This window comes from Taurulus bubalis (genome assembly GCF_910589615.1).
Source record: "Taurulus bubalis genome assembly, chromosome: 6".
Classification (NCBI taxonomy): domain Eukaryota; kingdom Metazoa; phylum Chordata; class Actinopteri; order Perciformes; family Cottidae; genus Taurulus; species Taurulus bubalis.
Window position 1 is genome coordinate 6,905,558 of NC_136594.1, and position 21,172 is coordinate 6,926,729.

At 42.3% G+C, this 21,172-nt stretch overlaps 1 protein-coding gene across 1 annotated transcript in view; it reads right to left on the reverse strand.

The window, feature by feature from the left end:
* LOC306737551 (protein sidekick-1-like) overlaps positions 1 to 21,172 on the reverse strand; it is a gene marked incomplete at both ends in the record, with an annotated part of 212,119 nt that overhangs the window by 108,891 nt on the left and 82,056 nt on the right. The window lies entirely within an intron of this gene.

Below are 21,172 nucleotides of genomic sequence, written 5' to 3' on the forward strand. Positions count from 1 at the left end.
AACTGCTGTGTAAGCATTACCAGAACAAGCCATCCTTGTTAGTAAAAATATTATTTCTTTTGTTCTTTTAATTCCATTGATTTTCAGACCCTTAATGTGGATGGAAATTCATTGGCGGCTTGTTGCTAACATTTCAATTTAGACAAAAACCCAATCCATACGTCTTGTGATCTCACTGGACTCTATGAGGTTTAATGTGCAAGTCGCCCATCAGGAGTTACAATTCTTATTACGTAAAATAATAAAAATGTACTAGAATTACTGGCCCTGATTTATTGCCTCCACTAATCAGTCAAGTTGCAGTTTATGTCATCCCTTCATCCTATTAGATATCTGTGTAAAATTATCATAATTAGCATATGAGCTTTTGGGTTATGGCCCAAAAGGTGTTTTGTGAGGTCACGGTGACCTTTGACCACCAAAATCTACTCATCTTATCCTTCAGTCCAAGATATCGTGTTCATGAGAATGGGATAATTGTGAGGTCATCGTGATCTTAACCTGTGACCACAGGAATCCAATCAGTTCGGCGGCGCATGGAGATGCAGCGGCCGGTCGCTCCCCTAAATGTTGCTTAAATTTGCTGTCTTATAGTGTTCATGGCTAGTGTTTTATGACATGTGACAGAGAAACACTCAACAGCAATGGAGAAGGAAGCGTGGGGATTGGATAAAGTGCAACGGACCTTAAAACAAGCTCCTCCCACGGCACGTTCCGACCACCCAGCCGGACCAAACCCAGCTAGGACCTGAGGCTATTCAACTACCCAGCCTACTACTGACTGAGGTCTGGTCACAGGAAGTAAGGTGGATGAAATAAGACTTCAGGCTAACCCAGTAACGGGAGGTCGCTGACATCTTTACGGAGACCCGGCTCCATCGGGGGGTCCCGGATCAAGCTGCACTTAACGGAGCGCAGGTCTCTGGTGAGACGAGAGATGTGTGTGTTGAGTGGATGGACAATGTTTCTCCGATGTTGAATTGTTAATGTTAAGATGCCAGCCGTATTATCTGCCCAGAGAATTGCTTTGATGCTGCTGTTTAGATGTTTCCTGATGCAAATGTAAAAAAAAAAAAATGCACTATAGGAATGCACAACAGTTTTTGCTTCTTCTTTTTGGGGGGTTTTGTCATGTTTTTCTTGAGTAGCAAATAAGCTACAACTACAATTTGTTGTTCAACACTGTTTTGCATATTGACAATGAATTATCCCTTAATCCTTGTTTGTGCCAAATTTGAAGAAATTCCCTCAAGGTGTTCCTGAGACATCCGATAACGCGGACAATCTGGAAACATAACGCCGCGAGTCACAGCTATTGCCGCCTCAGAGGCACACCAATACAAAATTCTGTGATCGTTGAGCTTCCAGTGAAAACAATTTCAATGAAATTTAATCTTTTAGAGGCTGATGGCAACACCTGACAACCAGTTCCTGCTGTGATGCTCTGGGGTTAATTGGGCTCAAGCAGAAGCTGGAGGTCTGAGATGATGTAAGGGTTTCTACACGACTGTAATAAAACAGTGTAGAGTGAGGAACAGAGAGAACTGATCCCACCGGTGATTTAAATCAATGAAGAGAACTGAACTTTGCCACTTTCCAGTTTTCACATACAGAGTGCAGTTTCATGTAGTTATGGAAAATATGATAGATGTGTTTTTGTAATGGGATTAAACAGTCTGACTGAGTTAAGACTGAGAACTGGACCAATGCCGCTCTTGACATTCTGCTGCCAGCAGCTTGACAGTGACTGATTTTCCATGCATAGTTTAAATGAAGCTATTGTTAACGCAGCCTGGGGTTGAAGATTTGTTTTACAGTATATTTGCTGCACTTTCTTTAATCCTCTTGCTCAGTCAAAATGCAATGCCCCCAAAAAATTATCTTTAACAAAAAAAGAAGAAGACAAAAAAACACATTTGTTTAAGATTCTGATTGCTGCAAATGTGAGCAAAGGGTTGAAAAAGCAAACTTAAGATTTCAAGTTTGGTCAAACTATTATGTAATTGTTGCAGCTTTAAGAGTCTCTTCTTCCACAGCAGCCACCGATTCACAGCTCAACTGGCATCAGTGCCTGATTGTAGTGTGAACAAAAGAAACGCCCCTCCACCAAAACAGATCATTGAAACCTGTTGTTATTTTGAAATATCTTTTGAAAGACAGCTTGATAACACACGGCAAGCCGTTAACGCTTTTGAGTCTGTTTCCATCAATAATGTCTGCCAGCAGTAAAACTGGCCTACTAATATGACCAGTGGCTGAACACAAACATGTTGCTTCTATAACTCTTCATCAGTTCATATGATCTATGTTAACATACCTAAGAAGTATGTTCAGAAAGTAAAAAGAAAGACTTCCTTTACACTGTGAGCCCTTATGCAGCAGTATGTGCCTCACACTGCTTTTGGTGCCGCTGCTGCTGCTCAGCAGGGTGTCGTTGGCATTCCTGCTGCAAGATCCATTAAGTGTGCTTCTTGTTCCGAACGTGTTCTAAAATAATCACTTTAAAAAAAAAATGTCACTTGAAACAAAACAAGAAATGTCTGCAACCCTTTTATCTTGTAATCAACAAAAGGGAGAAAACAAAACATCCGCAAAGCAGCTCCGCATCTCTGTAATAAGCCCGTTGGAGCTGAACCAAATGAGAAGAAATAATGGAGGCAGACTGCTGATGCATTAAAAATGTGCATCAACTATTTAGAGGGCCTGGATTCATGTCTATCTCAATTTAAATCAAGCCAAAGCATTTCGGACTACATTAAAATGATAACAGGAAAACGTTCATGTTCATTAAAGGCGACCGTCGGGCACGTCCACAGCCGCCCGATCAGAAGGACCCGCATCGCCCCGCAGGCTGAGATGATGCGGACGCTTGAACATGACACTCATGTGTAATCATTCTAAACCAATTGATGAAATGAAATCAAAGTTTAATGGGCAACTATTTTGTTAATCTCATCATTACAGTTCAGTTTTCTTCAAGTATTGACACTCTTGTTCCAGGTTATTTGTCAGACAAAACAAGACTATTTTTAAAGGTGTCAACCTGCTCTTGCAAAATGTCACATGATAGGCACATTTTTGAATTTTACGCTTTCTGCGCTCACTTGAGGTGTTTTTTGCATTTGTCGAAAACGATGTACCGGTAAGCGTGCATAATTCACTTCTTTTTTTTATGCAACATTTAAAAAAGTTCGCTTGACATAAAAAAAAAAATAGAAGGGCTTCATACTTTGGTCAGTCTCATGTCCAAATTGTATTTTAGCTTCTGTTCACGCTTTATTAATTGCTCTCATTTTATGAAACCAAATCTCAAGTTATTCTCTGTTAATGTCGTAGTTCTGCACGGTGACTCCTAATGATTTTTCCACTCAGAGAAATACAGCCTGCATATGTGACTGCACATGAGGCCGATAAAGAGGGTGAAAGAGGAAGGGGGAAAAAAGAAAGAAAGAAAGAAAGAAAGATGGTAGAGGTTACAACAGTAATGAACACTAATGTGTTTGAGAGAGATTTTAACAGCCCCTTCACTGACTCAGAAAACATTTCCCTACCTCCTGCCCTACACACTCTGCAGCTCTGTGACTTGTAATTAACGCACTGCCTAAATCACAGCCTTGCTTCCTCAATCACCTTTACAGTTCCTTCAAACGGTCAAACGGACACAGAGAGGGAGACTTCTCTGTGCTCGCTCAGCGGCTTGGCTAGTTGCCACTGCCAATATGTCCTCCATAAAGCATGCACACGCACATACACACACACACACACACACACACACACACACACACACACACACACACACACACACACACACAGGCACACACAGAGGAAGTGTGTGCCTGCGCACACATAGTCAAGTATGCTTGTGCATACTCAGCCTGCAGTCCAGAAGTAATTGGTGTCTGTGTGTATATGTGAGAGAGAGAGAGAGAGAGAGAGAGAGAGAGAGAGAGCGAGAGAGAGAGAGAGAGAGAGCGAGAGAGAGAGCGAGTGAGCTGCTGGACAGACCACGTTTGTTTAATGTCCCCTGGCTGGTACCGGGGGACAGGCGGAGAGAAGTGGGGATGTAACGGTACAGGAAAGGAAAGCAAAGCAGGGCAAGGGTGAGGCAGGAAGGGAAGGGAGGAGAGGAGAGAGAGAGGGATGAGGCAAGATGCAGGGTAAACACAGAAGGGAGACCTTTTTTTATTTTTTTCCCCTCTCCACTCTGTTTGTTCAGCGACAGGAGCTCCATGACTCACCTCCTTTCTAGCTCTGCTTTACGTCTGCCGGCGTCATACAGGCGCCTCTTCACGTAAACGAGCAAGAGAAAACATTTGCTTTTCATGGTCCAAACTTCAGTGGCAACAGGTCGCACATTAAATGCAGAGTACAAGACCACCTTCTTTTAACAAGGCGGCTGGATGAATGGCAAAAAATGTGTCTGGGTGTGTGTGTGTGTGTGCAGCTGAGTGGCTGTTGTAGTCCCATTAGGTGGATGGATCTCTAGACGAATGGCTATTATCCTAATTAGCACTAATTATGTCTGCTTCCAATTAACCACACGACTAGCGGTGACTTCTCTCGCTGTCTCCCCGTCTCACGCGCTGGAGGAGCACACCTCATTCTCGAACACCGTCTCTCCCAGCTGCTCGGCAAAGGAGACCAGCTGAACGGAGAGCCGGTAATCTTCACACTTGAAAATAAGCCCTCATTTTCGAATTCTGGTTCATACGACTGTTTGAACCTGGAATAAAGCGTGATTTTGTGTTCCGCTTTCACAGTAGCGAACTCCTGAATTCACTCCGTGAAGGTATCTGCAGCCAGCAGGGAAGGGAGTGTTTTCGTGGTTTGTCAATGCTTATGCACAGTTGGACTTAAATATTTTGGATTCAGGCTAACATGGTTGGATAAATGCTGCAGTACAGAAAGTGGTTAGCGGTTGCCTCAGTTGGCTGCCTAAACTAGCTCTAGGTTTCATATATTGCTACATTTTCTGGTAATTCAATTAAGAAACCGATTAATAGATAAAAAGAAAATCATCTGGGATGCTAATTTGCTCATTTAGTTAATTGAATTCCTGAAAAACAAAAAGGTACTTGACTATGTTTACATGCACAACTGAAAATGAATATTCCACTAATATTCCTGTTTGTACGCTCCGATAAACCCAAAAGATGGCGGCACAGTCGGCATGACTTGATAGGGAAATGCAACATTTACGTTTACATTACCTGTATCAAATTCAAGAATAATGCAATATTTTGAGTATTTCCAAGTATTTCAGTTTCACATAGCAGGTCAACATTGCAAACAATGCGTCATACAACCAGAGTTATTACATTTGTATCGTTTAATTTATTTAAAAGAAATAGCATAATCTGTTATGGCTGACAAGTTACTAACCCTATTTAAAAATGTTAATTGCTTTAATCTTTATTCGTGACGTAGCGCCTCTGTTACATTACTGTTTATCGCGCCTGAGTCTGGGAATAACTTCAACTTTTCACTGATGAGTAGAGCCATTTGACACACAATATGTAATCAACAGCAGCTGTAGAGTGTGTATAAATATGTGTGTGTACACAGGGACGCACCGGTGATCAATAAAAACATATCGCTATTCAAATGTTGACAAATTGCTCCCTGTAGGTTTAAAGGTCAGTCGTAATGGTATGGAGTGAACAAGCACAATGCTGCTGCTTTGTTATCAGCGGCCACACACTTACAGCATCTCCTGGAAAACAAGGCTTTTTAACTGATACACTTGTCACCAAGGTGATAGGAAATCAATACCATGCCGAAAAAAAGAATATTCCGCCTACAGGTGAAAACATCTTAATCTACATTATTTTGTAACCACACCCAGACGCAGACACACACGCACACTTGGTCTCATAGATTTTCTAATGTGCACAAAGCCTGCAGCTACGTTGTCAGTGAATGCATCACACACACTGACCTGTTCTTTCTACGCAGCCAGAGACAGTTCGACAGAGACTGTTGTGTCTGTTTACTTGAAACTGGGCAAAAACACTCAGGAAGCACACACACACACTCGGGGCACAAGCCTCCATTGACTCTAAATAAAAGGCCGAGAACACCGTGGCAAATATAAGCCAGCGTGTGTGTGTGTGTGTGTGTGTGTGTGTGCATGCAGTGTGGTGAGAAGCACCGGGTATCGACTCTTCTATCGACGTGCATTTACATGATCGTTTTTTGTTGTTGTGATTATCGAGGGGTCCATGTGTGCCCCCTCCATCAACCGAGACTACAATTTTATGCTAAACAGGTACAGTGTGCCATCTGCTCTGCATAAACACAACCTCAGCTGCAACTCCACCCACTTTGGTGAAAGCGCATTTGTTTGGAGCCGTGCAGGACGGACATCTGACGTAAATGTCATTGTGTCATGAGTGTATCGGTTGTGTGGTGCAATGTTGTTATCTGGTGAGCTGAGGTACAAATGATAAATAGGAAACCTGTAGCCTGACCCCGCACTAAATACTGAGCTTTTTCGTCAATAAGGATGGATAGTGCAGCGTTTGAACTCAAAATCGTGGACATTGGGTCACCACCTTAAGCACTCGGAACATATTTATTTCTTGACACAAGCCCCCGAGTCATAAACAGAAAACTCCCACGTGAATACATGAGCGGAGAGGTTAGAGCACGGAAAGCGAGAGTGTAATTTCCCGGGAGCAGGGAGCGCTGAAATCCCGCCCTTTATTTGTCTGTGAGAGAAAATAAACCTGTGACCTTCTGCTTATTGATCCGGCTCTCTGCTCTTGATGGTGTCATCTTGCGACTCTGATATTAACCAGTCGATCTGGATATCCTGAAAAAGTTTAGCTGAGGATATGCAGAGATACGTCTGTAGTGTGGAAGGATGGCGAACAAACGTGGTGTTTCCCAAACTTTTTTCCTGGGGGCCTATTCTTTAGAAAATGACAAAGCATCATGACCCAAAGGTGGCTCGAGGCTTTACTGCAGCTATAGAAGACGGAAGAAATGCAGTGGAATGAATTCAACGAACTGATCTGGTGACCCCAATAAAATCCCCTGCGACCCTCCTGTGTGATGCAACCAGGCAGCAATCTCCCAGTTCTTAAAAGTGAAGCCAATGTGGCTCAGCCAAAGTGCCTTAAACTTGCATTCTTTCAAATAGCCATCAGGGGCGACTCTTCTGGTTGAAACAATTGCTAGTTGTAAGTCTTCTTCAAATCAGCATGATGTTCATTTGGTCAATCATGGTCCCATTTGGAGTAAAATAAACGATAAAGCCGGGTATGGTTTAGGCCGTGGCTTTCTTGTGATTGGCAGGTCTCCACCAAAGCCGCATAATGTCTCTCTGCCACGGCGTCATTCCTTCGGAGTCCAAATATCACAAAAATCGTTTCTGAAGCTCAAAAGGACGAAGTCGTGGCTTCCAAACCGCACTCCACAAATCCATTGGGTGACGTCACAGCGACTATGTCAGCTTCCTATACAGTCAATGACTGATTTCATCTCCTGAGAGAAGGTATTTGCTTATTCATTTGTTTCATGTGGTCTTCTATCCCTCCTTTCAGCCAGTCCTTCCTCACTGCACTGTGTAGTCTCTCTCTCACTCCCTCTCTCTCTCACTCACTCATTCTCCTCGATGCTTTCCCACTCTGCGTTCGGTCGATAGGTTAAGAACTCTTCCCAATGAGAGATGTGTGCAAGCGGTACGAGTGTGCGCATGTGTGCATGTGTGTACAGTCTTATCCGTGATGGATGTGTGTGTGGCAGGTAATTAAAAGTGTGATTAGTGGATAATTAAAAGAGGTCTCTGTCTTTAGAATATTTAACGACTTTAGACAGAGGACACGCTCACGCAGCCGCATGCACACACACAAGCTGGCAGGTGGGGAGTGTGTTGGTTCAGACTTTAATGGGGGTGTAATGATTCCTGAGATGATATAGGATATAGGCGGCGAGTCACAAGCAGAGAGAAAAAGAAGACGAAGAGAGGTGGACAAAGAGGGGAAGCAGTGGATCAGACATGAAGACAAAAGACACCGCACCTTTGAAAGATTCATATCCAAAGAATTAATCATCATCAGCACGCGCTACACAGGCTGGGCACCGGACACACACACAGTCACAGTCACACTTACACACAATTCTCTCACTCTCTGTTTTCTGTCCGTCTTTGAGTGATCAGTTCAGACAGAAGCAGCTGCTCTCTGGCAGAAGGAAATGCATTACCAGAGAATCACTAAACCCAGATCCTGCAGGCTCGCACACACGCTTTGGAAAAAACAAACATAAGAATTTAGAGAGTAAATGATTTGTACGTGTAAAGGAGTTAGAGCTCAATTTACGCCTGGTATTAAAATGAAATCACAGCCCATGCTTATAAACAGCTATTTGTATGTGTTTTATGCCTGCAGTGTGACAAGATGTCATATTTGCAGGCTTCTTAAAGCACTTGAGTAGGTGAAAATAAGATATAGTTATAAATAGTAGTACCAAGACTCAAAAACTAACTTTTTGACATATCTTCGTAGGGCTGCAACTAACGATTATTTTAATAATCGATTAATCGGTTGATTATTTTTTCGATTAATCGATGAATCGGATAAAAAAATGTTTTTATCAAAAAAGCGTTCATTTCCAACCCTTTATTCAAAAACAGAAGTGACAGTGCAAAACATCTTCAGAAAGCACAAACAGGTTGCTCCTTGAACATCCCTGAGCTGTTAATTAAAACAACAAAATGGACTAACATTAAAAACATACACATCTATGCTTTACATCTGCCAAATGTGAGCCCTTTTTACTGTAATTGATCCCTCCAGAGGCTGCATTTAGCATACCCTGCTTTATCAATATGTATGAAATACTGGGACAGAGGGAAGCTGTACTGCTCCATACAGAGCGTCCTCTTCCTTAAACTCTTTCATTCTGGGTCTCTTATGACCACGACGTCACGTTGTTGGCTAAGCCCAACTACGTGATTTGCTTCATTCTACTAAAAATCTTCTATTTTTGAGAACATCACGACTTCAGCTTTTCTCGTGTCTCACTCCAATCTCAGAAACGCTGGCCGGCTAGTTGCTCTGCGCCGCTCTTTTTTTCTTCTCCGCGACTTATTGCCCGGCGTAATAATCGCGCGACACAACGAATCGATAATGAAATTCGTTGCCAACACTTTTGATAATCGATTTTTATCGATTTTATCGATTCGTTGTTGCAGCCCTATATCTTTGTAAGTAAGCGTCACACATTAATTGTCTTGACAAAAAGCCAATGGGATTTTTCCATTGCAACATTGCAGAGAATACACAAGATTATGATGCTGACACCTGTTGTTCAGCCAGATAACCACAAATGAACATATTTCAGACATCTAACTGAAAACACATTCATGGCACCCTTTGACTTCAAGACCAGGAAGCCAGAAGTGCAAAAAAAAAAGCAAACTCATTTCCAGTTTTTAGGACTCATCCCCGCAGCAATCTATAATGAAAACCGTGCATATGGTTGCGAAATAGCTCATTGGCCCGTCAATGGGTGTGCCAGCTCATGCAGCATCCGCCTCATTATGTCTTTGAGCTGCCAGCTCGTGTTGCGTCGCGCTCCAGTGCCTGTCCGGCCCCACACCTCTGGAGGAGGTGCTTCCTTTAAACCGTGAACTTAATGCATCACGCATTGAGATGTTTTACATGCTTTGCAGAATAATTTTCCACTTAACGCCAGGATACTCTGCCTCCCAAGATTTCACACACTTCCTTTAAGGTTTTTTTTTTTTTAGGTTTGTCCGGTTCTTTGTCATTTGAATCAATTTGCATTTGTTTGGGGGTCAGTCGAACTCGGGCCCAACCTTGTTTAAAATCAGAAAGATTCACCCCTTTCAGTCACAGCAATTTCATAGCAATCCATTCAATAGTCCGGCCCAAAATGGTGGACACACAGTGACACTTCTAGCATGGCTAAAAACAAACTTGATGGGCGCAAGGACATTTTGGCGTTTACTTTTCATTTGAGGCAGAACAGGTTGTCCCCTACGGCCAGCAAGAGAAATGACAGGTACATCCACTCCTCTCCCTCCAAAAAAAGACACTGATGATGCAATGAGTCATAGCGGTTCTACACCCTGAGTGGTACTTCTTCATAAATGTGAACCCACTGTATGAACTGCATGGATCTACTGGGGAGGACTCAAAATGTGAGTATTTGTGACTTCCGCCACACTGCTACGATAACGTGTGTTTCCCTTGCATGAACATACGTCTTGGCTTATCCGGATACAGATGGCAGATGGCTTTAATACCAGAGCCCGGGGTCTTGTTATCAATGGCCTAATAGGGCTTTGTTACAGTATATAAAATATGTATTTGCTGCGACGGGAACACAAACAACTATGGTGATTATTCGAGGACAATTCAAACATGTTAAAGGAACAATCATTAATAGCCACATATTTTGCAACTGGGAAGCAATCATCTGTGTCGCAGTCCTGCAGTTCAGGGAGCTTTTTGTTCCTCCTCTTCCTCCTCCTCCTCCTCCTCCTCCTCCTCGCTCTCCTCCTCCCTCTCCTGCTGCTCGTCTCCCTCCCTTGAGTGAGCGGAGCAGAGTGAGCCTCTGTCATCTGGGAGAGTCATTAAGTGCAGCCTCAGAGATAATGTCTTTTCTACTTTCGACTTTTAAAAAAGTTTTATTTTCACCGTAGTTGTTTGAGAAATGCGGCTGGGAGTAGACAGCAAATTTGGAACGCGGTTGCGAGGAAGGGTCACGCGTGAGTTAAGGACAGATGAGGGGAGTCTCGACTTTACCCGATATATCCGGCAGACATCGAGGCTGTTATCTCAGCAAACAACAAAATATCTGACTGCGAGCCGGGCTCTGAAAAATAATAATGCTATCAACTCTAAAATATCCCCCCAATTCCGCACCGTGAAAGGAAATAAAAGGTAATCTACTAAAAAACATAGGGTTTTTTTACCTCGCGGCATACGTGTGGTTCTACTTATAGCCGACAGACTTGGAAACCACATCAACAGTTTTAAACAAAGCGACAACAAATTGCTTTTGGCAGAACAAGCAATGAATATTCATAGTCCGACAGCAGGCCCTAAAGTGCTGTCTTCATAATGCAATTCTATCCCACTCCACCTTGACAATGAATAATATTACCAGGAAATGCAATGCAATTAAAGCAACCCCTTGTTCGTTGTCTCCCTTTGCAACATGTGTCGCTCCCTCACTCCCCATGCAGTACAGTGATAACATTAAAAATTAAACAAGTCATCTGATTTCTTTTTTTTACTGCAAAATTCATGAATAATAGTGTGGCGGTAGAATAAGTCGCCTCTGGCCAATTTTTTAAAAGCAAAAAAACTGTCTTTTGCAAGCAGATAAAATGTACGAGTAAGAGACGCAGAACTTAAATTAGACATGGAGAGCCGGAGACGTAAAGATCAAGTGTAAAGAGGCCGGGAAGCAGTTGGAAAATCGTTTCTACAATTATTTACATGGTGGATTAACAATGTAGAGAGATGATTAGTAATCTTAACTGAATACATTATGCATGTGTGTACAGATACTCACAACACACACACACACACACACACACACACACACACACACACACACACACACACACACACACACACACACACACAGAGACAACATAGGGTTTTAACAATTTAACCTCCACACACAGCTAGCTCGGCAAAAAGGTGAATGAGCAACTAACGAGATGTTTGGACAGAAATGTGAGGCAGACTCAAAATAAAATAATCCAAGTAGCTGGTTTATGCTTCAGGTACTAGTGAGACGAATGTGATCCAGGATGTCCAGTTTGAGTAACATATCCTTGATGGAGATCATGATACACCACAAAAGAAGAAATGAAAACCAGGAATGTTCGCTTACAGACGACCATGAGTTCTCCATTTAGAAGTGCTGCCCGAATGTGTAGTGAGAAATATTATACGCAACACAGTGGATTCAGAGTATCGCACAATCCATTGTGAAATATAGCAGGCAACAATGGTCACTGAAGCCAGCACTATAAACCATCGTGCTAAACGAAAAATAGCAGACAGACGGATGGGAGGAGAGAGAATTGAGACAAATCCATGAGCGTATTAACTCATTTGATGTGAGAAGAGCAGCGCAACACAAAGATACCACAAAGTACTTTGTATTTATTAACTTGTGAAACTACGTCGCCACATTCACAACGGCAGTGTATGCTGCTTTACTGCTTCCGTTTCTACCTTTCACAATAAAAGCCCTGAGCATATACTCAGAGTCTATTGTTAAGAGGAAGCAGTTTATTTATCATGGATGGTCATCCAGACAACCCTGATCGCGGTCCTTTTAATTGAGCGACAGCAATGACGTAATTAAAGACCTGAGTAGTGTCGGAAATATCTATATTTTTTTGGGTTGCTGATGAGCTCACTATAGTGGGGATCCATCAATGCACGTTTTTTGTCCCGATACTGATACCTAGGCTTTGGGTACCGATACCAGTGTTTCATCAATACGCTCTATGGCTCCCTGTGTGAAATAGACTGGGATCATTCTCATCTGTGTGTGTAAGGCCCAACTTAAACATTGTTATTTCTTGTAACAACTGTATCTGATGCCAGATCGGCCCATTCTCAATGAGACCGGATGGAGCTATTTGAGTCAGCATAGGACCAAAATCAGTGTCGTTATAGGTGCATCCCACCTCTATCTATATAACCTACTTAGAACTCCCTACATAGTGAGTAGGGAGTGGTGAATGAGACCATGATTTCTGACACAGCCTTGATGTATATATATATATATTTAAATATATATAGTTCTTTCTATAGAGCTCTCTCCATCGAAGGGGCTCCAGTGAAGTGAATGAAAGCCTGTTTTTTTTCAGTGCTGAACATGACTTTACTGAAAGCTAATGGAACGCAGCGCAGCATTAGTTCAGGCAAAGCACCGTATACATTAGCTGATTGTCATCAGCTGCTTCATTCACGCTTCCCAATCACTGGCTCATTCATGGGCTGGTCGGCTACCACTTGACTGGCAAGTGGTAGCAGCAACCCACCTGCAGCAACCCACGGGCCTCCTCCTCAGGGTTTTTAAGGTCTTCAATAATATATTTAATGTTAATGTGCGTCTATTAAGTGGGGATTAGTTGTCCCAGCATAAAAAAGCCTGCTGCTTAGACTGTTTGAATGTAGATTTATGTATATATAATAATATAGAACCATTTTGCTATGAATTGTCAATTCCTTGACACAAGTGTCTCTATCGTAAGTGTATACAACTCAGACTTTGCTGCCAATTAGTTCGACTCGTAAGTAATTATTTTAAAACAGCACATGGCTCAACAACCCAAAAATTCACCAGCGTAGAAACAACACCAAGACAGATCAACTTCCACAGCTTTGCTACCATCGGAAATTTGTTTTCATCATTTCCCTTTAAAGACCTAAGGTGAGCTGAAGGTCAAAAGCGGAGGAATACCAAGATTACCATTTTCCTTTTGAACTGGGATCAACAACCACTTATACTACCTGACAAGAAGGAAAGAGAGAGAGAGAGGTGAGAACAAGAAGCAAACAAGACAGAGCAACACCATTTCTGTTGAAATGAAGAGAGGTAAGATATTGAAGTGGAAATGGAAAAGTTTACTGTAGAGAATTTTCATTCTGTTATTTGCCGCCACATTAGGCGAACAAAGAAGCAATTCAATTATGAAAAGGGATGGAAAGAGGGAAGGGGAAAAAGAGAGGATCGGTAAATTGGAAAATATCAGTTCAGACGGGATTTAAAAAAAAAAAGAATTCCTGTTGCTTTATGTGCCGTCTTATATTTTCTTCTAATCTACAGTGAAATGCTGAATGCTGATCATATTGGGATATGTTTTAGCCAACATCATTCACTGCCATTAGTGACAAAGAGGCAGTTTACCTTTAACACAACTTCTTGGTCAGGCAGTTTATTTTTGCCATTTAACAAATTTCCCCTTGGGGATTAATAAAGTATCTATCTATCTATCTATCTATCTATCTATCTATCTATCTATCTATCTAAAATCAATTAAAAGACCAGGGATTTTGCAAAGACAGCACCAATGGTGTCAAAAGGACAATACAAAAAACAGATCTTTCTATAATTCTAATATTTTCTATAAATTTGTCTCGCAAATACATTGCATTAATGCACAGGCTTCAAACACGGGCAGACACAGTAAATGAAGACATATGGGCATTTTCTTGGCAAGCGGTTCAAACTAATGAGTCTGGTCTATTTATCAAGTAGATTGCCTGGCAAGAGTGACGCTGTTTGGCTCGCTAATATAGGAAATATTACAATATTTAACGACAGCAAGACCACAACTGACAACATAATGCGTACTGTGGCAGCGGCTTTTCCGCTGCATTGAAGCGAAGGGAGTTTTCTAAATGTGACGTAAACGTTTGGAGAAAGTTTGATTTGAATTTGACTTTGTAACCTTGTCATTTATGCCCCTGAACAGAAAGCTGGATACGGTTAGCGCCGTGTAAACAGCGCTATGAATTGCCACATTTCTAAAAGCTGTCAAAAGAGGTCAAAACGGTAATCAGTATGTCAGCTTGTTTATGCAACTGTAGTGAAATCCTTAACAAAGACATATAAATAGGGATAGAAGACAATACATGAGTAAGTAGAGAAATATTTGGCACATGGCTCTTCTTGCATCCATATGTCTTAAAACCCGACTAGTCTGGGATGTTTTTGTAATCCCAAAAGTAACTAAAACATATCATTGAGAAGAAAGTCACATACAGTATCTAAGCTCCTGCTGGCTCCAGAGATTAAGTCCCAGACACAATGGATTAAACTCTTTACTCCATATTCATTTCCTGTCACTTTTTCTTCTCCATTTCTTCTTCCACCTCTGTCTCAGTCACTTTGATCCTCCCCTTTGGCTGCTGTGAGAAACGGAGTCATTATGAACCGTTGTGGATGGGAGATCTTTCAAATAGCCGCTTGTATTTTCAACATGTGGTGGGATTTAAGTCTACACATCCTTTGAGTCTGCCTCCAAATGATGCTCTTTTTCTCTTGAGCCTGCTGTCTGTCGAATGCACGCACGCACGCACACACACACACACGCACACACACACACACACACAAAACATCTGCTCGCAAAGTTCAGGCAGCGAGAAAGTTCCTTCTGTTCAGACCTCTGCTGTGGAGGTGTGTGTGTGTGTTTGTTTGTGTGTGTGTGTGAGAGAGAGATGGAAAGCGGCAAAATAATGAATTGCTCCCTCTGTTTAAGTGGTGTTTGACAAATTAAAATGAATGAATGTGGAGACAGACACACACACACACACACACTCACACACTAAACAGCATATGGCTGCTTAGGCCAGGTCTGTGAGGAGACATATTTCCCAGAAGGCCACGTCATGACATTGACCACCTGTGACATCAGCGCTCTCCGCACCGCCCGACTCCCCAGCAACGAGAGACTGAAATATTTGCCGACTGCCCCGCCATGGTTCTGCATAGATCACTGCCTTTACTCGATCAATCAGGGCTTACTGACAGAAGAAGAAAGAGGAGTTCTAATTCTCCGCAGAAAGCTGCTGGCTACGAAAATCATTTCACGTCCGTCTGCCACAGGCCTCCGAGCTAATTAAAAAACAGCGGCACGCTCTTGTCGACCTGCGCTGCAGGTCAGGGCTAAAATATATATCGGCGGCGGCTGAGGTGGCAGCGCTGTCCCGAAGTTGTTTTGCTGGACGGCAACATTAAAGAAGAAAACACACTAAATTATGTGTGAAGTCCAGAGCTCGTGGGAAAATGGGAGTAAAATGGGAGTAAGGATGGCAAGGAAAACATTTTCTTCCTTTTTTTGGGGGGTGTGAGGGGAGGAGGGGATTAGAGTGATGGCAGCAAGGAGATAGAAGGGGGCAGGGGGTGTGAGCTCTATTAGATTGGAGCAGAGTGTGTGGGAAGTGACAGCTTGCCCGTTCTTTGCTGGACAGTATGTTGAGGGCTGGGGAGTTTGGATAATGTCATACACAAACAGGATGTGTGTGTGGGGACGTGATATGTAGGGGAAAGCTGAGCCACAAAGAGAGAGCGAGGTTGTGTGTGTGTTGGATATGCAGAAAGGGGTGAGGGGCACGCACACACAGATGTAAATTGAGAGCAGTGGGAGAGGCAGGGAGACAGACAGCGAAATGGGGCCTGGGACTCTGGGAGCGATGCATATCGGATCAATAAACTTCATAAACAACATCATCAGCTCGGTCACCACGAAGACAGCCAACCGCCAGGCACCATCTGGCCCTGTCTCACCGGACCGCAAGATCAGCCAGCGTAACCTCGCTCGCAAACACCAACGCGCACGCCAGCGGCTCCACACGCGGCTTTACACACACTGTTGCACAGGCAGAACCGTGCAGATATTCAGTGCGCTCGCTTTGACACGCATGGGCGCACACACAGACGTTAGAGCCAGGTAGACGCGACTGAGATTGGTCTGGAGAGACAGATTGTGTGTGTGTGTGCGTGTGTGTGTGTGTGTGTGGGGGGGGGGGGGGGGGGGGGGGGGGGGCAGTTAAGCAGTTTATTCAGGAACAGAAGTTTATGGCTTCTGTAACAGTATATCCTGTAGCATGATAATGACCGTAAAAGAGACAGAGACTGAGAGAGGGAAAGCCAACGGAGGGAACAAAGCCATATAAAGAATAATTTAGAGGCAGAAAAGTAGGAGTGAGAGATGGAGCGGCGAGGTGAGAGGGAGAGGAAGACATGTCTTGTAGAGACAAGAGGGAAGCTGTGAAGAAAGGTGCAAATTAGTCTTTTCTATGAGGGTTCAAAGGAAGTGTTATGCATGAATCACGGTGTGGATGTGGGGCGCAAGCAAAGCAGAATGTTTCATCTCACAATGCAGAAATATAAATTGTTATCCAGATTATATTAATACTTGAAAATGATGTGTTGAGATTAACTTTTTTTGAGTCATATTACATGAATGTTGTGTGTGTGTGTGTGTGTGTGTGTGTGTGTGTGTGTTCTTTGAAGGGCAGAAACAGACAACCAGGGTTAAAAAGAAGATCCAAATCGTGGGAATGAAATTATTTCTATATCGCAAAGGACCATAATGAACAGACTCTGCAAGTGGCAGAACCAGCTGCCATTTTTTTATCTTGTTGCCATGGATACAGGTACTGGTGTGAAAGCCTTGAATCTTTCACTGCTTCAAAGTTGCACACCAATCAGGTCTTTTGGGCCCAAACAAACTGACCACATCACTGTACCGCCATGACGGGAATAAAGAATAAGTCAACTTTCTTCTTGGGTGTCCTGTATCCACATTACAAAGACTAATTTGACATTGAACTCAATTAGATTAGATTAGATTACATTTTCCTTTATTAGTCCCGCAGTGGGGAAATTTGCATTATCCATTATTCCACACTGCACTTTGCAAGTTTACTTGCAGCTGGTGTGACTTAAAAACAGTCGTAAACAGTAGTTTGCAATTAGTACCTATTGGATAGTTATTTTGTTTGACATTCATTAAGCAATTATTAATGACCTACTCATTAAGAATCTGGGTTTATTGGTCCCAACGAGTCTAATATAACTTAGAGAACATTAAACACTTCAAAAAACTGCATGGCCACAAAAGATACTCAAACTTCAAGAAAATCATCAAGGATGAAAAAAAGAAGAACATTTGAGAAGTTCAGACTCTTTTAAGTATGAATCAGATGAAATGCTAATGTTGAAAATAAAATATGAAGAATTCCAATTTGAAAGAGCGCTTCACTCAACGCTCACCATTTGTGTATCAATTAATCACAGCGGGCTACCTTGAATTCTCGAAAGGAGACTTTTATTTCTCGCATTCTTCCACGCTGAACAGTACGTTTACTTATTCAACTTAATATTTGCAAAATTTGAATGAAAACCTTTCAAACCTTCAAAACCTGCAGAATCTGACCCACTGCAAGGATAACTTTAAAAAATGTACTATTATCATGAAGGACCACCTCCCACTGAATCTGTAATGCAGGAACCAATATACTGAACTGGTTCCAGGTTCCAGCAAAAACCCTGATTGTCAGGGTGCATTTCTTCCTTATTGGCCCAATCCCAATGTTGGGAGATTGGGCCAATAACTGGTGTAAATATGAATGGGACAAAACTTTGCTGCAACATATCACATGACCATGACTAGATATGGCTAGGCTATGACTAGATACAAATATTGTGTACAATTGTGGGTATTTATTTTATTCCCTGTTTGAACGTCTTCCAGGCTCTTTCTTCACAAGATGAGAAGTCATTTTAAATAATCTATTTACTCGTTTTTGTCGACGAAATGTTTGATGAATAAATCTGTGAAAAAATGTATTATATATAATTTCTGCTTGCATTCCTCTGATTTCATGTTTCATCTTTAATCCTTTTTTACATCTCCATTCTTCCATTAGTAACTGCGTGTTTAACGTCACTTTGCAATGCATTGTGGGTATCTAATGCTGACTTATGGAAAGGGTTCATAAAGGGCTCAAAATGTCTGCCAGAGAGCCCTCAAGCACTCGACGATTTGAGAGTGGGACAGAACTAAACCCTCACGGAGTTAGCGGGAGCGCGCCTCAAAGTCTGTGAGTCCGTAGGGTTCAGATTGGGATTGGGCCTTTAAATCAGGGGTCTGAAGTACGTGACAGATTTGTCGGTGGTGTGAGGAAAACGTATCATTTGAAATACTGATTTCTGTATCTCTCTCTGGTCATCCTGGACACTGGAAAGAGTTAATTGAGATGGAGCAACATGATTTATATCAAATTATTGGAAGTGACATCTCCCCCTCTCTCTGCATAAAACTGGTATATGGTCCAAATAAAACATCTCCTACATTAAGTGTAAGGCCGTTGCTGTGTGAAACAGAAAAATGTCACTAACATTGTATTTCATAGAAATGTGTTAATTTCTTATGGCTTTAGTGGAGGCAGTCAGGTATTCAGTAGGAACTAACTCCGTCTGCAGTAAATAGCTGAGGGAAACCATGAATTTAATGGGTTATCTTGATAATAAAATGCAGAGACTGTGCAATTTTGGGCCGGATGTTAAACAGTTTTTTCACCCAACTCAATTAAGATAAAGGGCAAAGAGAAATGGAGCCAATGTAGCTATATTAACAACATATTCTGGCTGTGACACAGGCCACGGCGTCGTCTGTGTCGTGACCACCAGGCCGACCCTCTCAGCTGACTGCACCTGCCACTGTGTGACAGCACATTGCTCACTGTCGAGCACGTCGTGCTGTAACTGCTCCGCTAACCGACTGCAGCAAGCGTTGCATCAGCGCCGACTCTGCAATCTGTGCAGCCACCCAAACTTCAACCCAGCAGCCCTTATCTGCGCTTCATGCTTTTGCTATTGATGGCTTCTGGTACTTTGGCTCCAGGTTCTGGATTGGGGATCTTCCAGGACGGAACACAGCTATGCAACATTTCTGGAAGGAAATGGTTGGCAAAGCTTGTTCTTTGTGCTCATATGAACATAGATCTACAAGTTCTGGCAAGCTTTCCATTCGGTAATAATTAATAATATTTAATGTATGACTCATAATTTATATAGAGTAGGTTAATAATGTATATGAATAGTAACGGTATACATATATTGATTTCCCCCATATTTAAATGATTATAATCGCTTTACGAAAGCTGGCTTGTCTTCACACCACCGAGTGTCGCTATTACACTTCTGCCTTCCACAAGTGTCCGAACAACACGTCTCGCGAAAGACTTCTTTTCCGAGCATCCGAGTCAACAGCCTCTGTAGCGGCTTCTGCGAGACTGGACTTGAACTGTGACCAGAATGTCACAAAAGGCTCTGGGTGAGATTTGTAGAGAAAACGACTGCCTGGGCGGCTCTTTACAACCGGCTGCCAATACGACTCTAATGTGGTTAAGTGGCCATTATATTAATTGAACGGCAGGTGAACATTTGGAACACTAGGTGACACTTTTTTTTCACACGTCAGACAGATGTTTATATTTTTGAATTCTTACTCGCGTACTAGTAGTATGGTAATAGCGCTCTTATTTGTGGTGTATTCATAAAGCGGGGTGAGGGCACTGTACTGGTGATGCCCAGGCAGTAAACACTTTATATACACGCACTGTCTTGAATCCATCCTCATTACCACACTCAATGGAGTCCCATTACGTTAACAGGAGAGCCATTTTCCAGGCCCATTCAAATTAAAAAGCAGAGTCAATCTTGGTGTGAACCAACAACAAAAATGATTAAATAAAAATAAAAAAACTGCTAATCTACCCCGACTCTAAAAAGCTTTCTCACAAGCACTTTTGAGGTGGTGACAGTCATAAAAGGAATACAAAAGTTGCTGTCTGGCCATTTAAGTGTACAGCAAGGCCACTGACAATTTCCTTCAATAACACACAGGGGAGCACTTGCTACTCTTAATGGGGAGTTAGTTATCTCCGGCTGTGAGAGCCGCCTAATGAAATCACTGAAGGTCTGGAGCTCAGATGCCTTCTTTCTGTGACGAGTAGATTCAAACGGATATTCTAAAATAACTTAAGATGCTGCCACAATCTATAGCACATTACTCTGAGAAACCTTTCACAACAAATATACACGTCCCGGCTCTGTCTGAATAATTACATCATTAATACACTGTATGAACATTTTTCTAAATAACGACACTGACAGGATAGCTGTAGGAGCTACGGAATAATATGCAAATTAGCGGCATTTCAAAAGCAGCCAGACAACAGCATTAAACAAAAGACTGTGAAATACAGCTCACACCACACATCCAGGGACCCTCCGCTGTACAATTAATATAAAAGAACATCTCCCGTGCACCTAAAATTACTTAATGACCTTGCAGATCAGACAAGAGAAAACCATTTGATTCATTAAAAAATCAATTTTATCTTCTCTTGATAATGTCCCGGGTCTTTTGTAGAGATGTCTAATGAATAGGGGGTCAGTTATCTAAATGGCGTATTATTCATAATAATTTGTGTGCAAGGATTAAAAATAGCTTTTGTGCTTCTGCGGCATGCTAATTGATATGCCACTGAGGGATAAGACCGGTAAAATTGAAATCGTATCTCAAGCGATACTGTTTGTCAGTGTGTCTGCTGCATAAGTCAGAAAGAGAGGGAGAGAGAGAAAGAGAGAG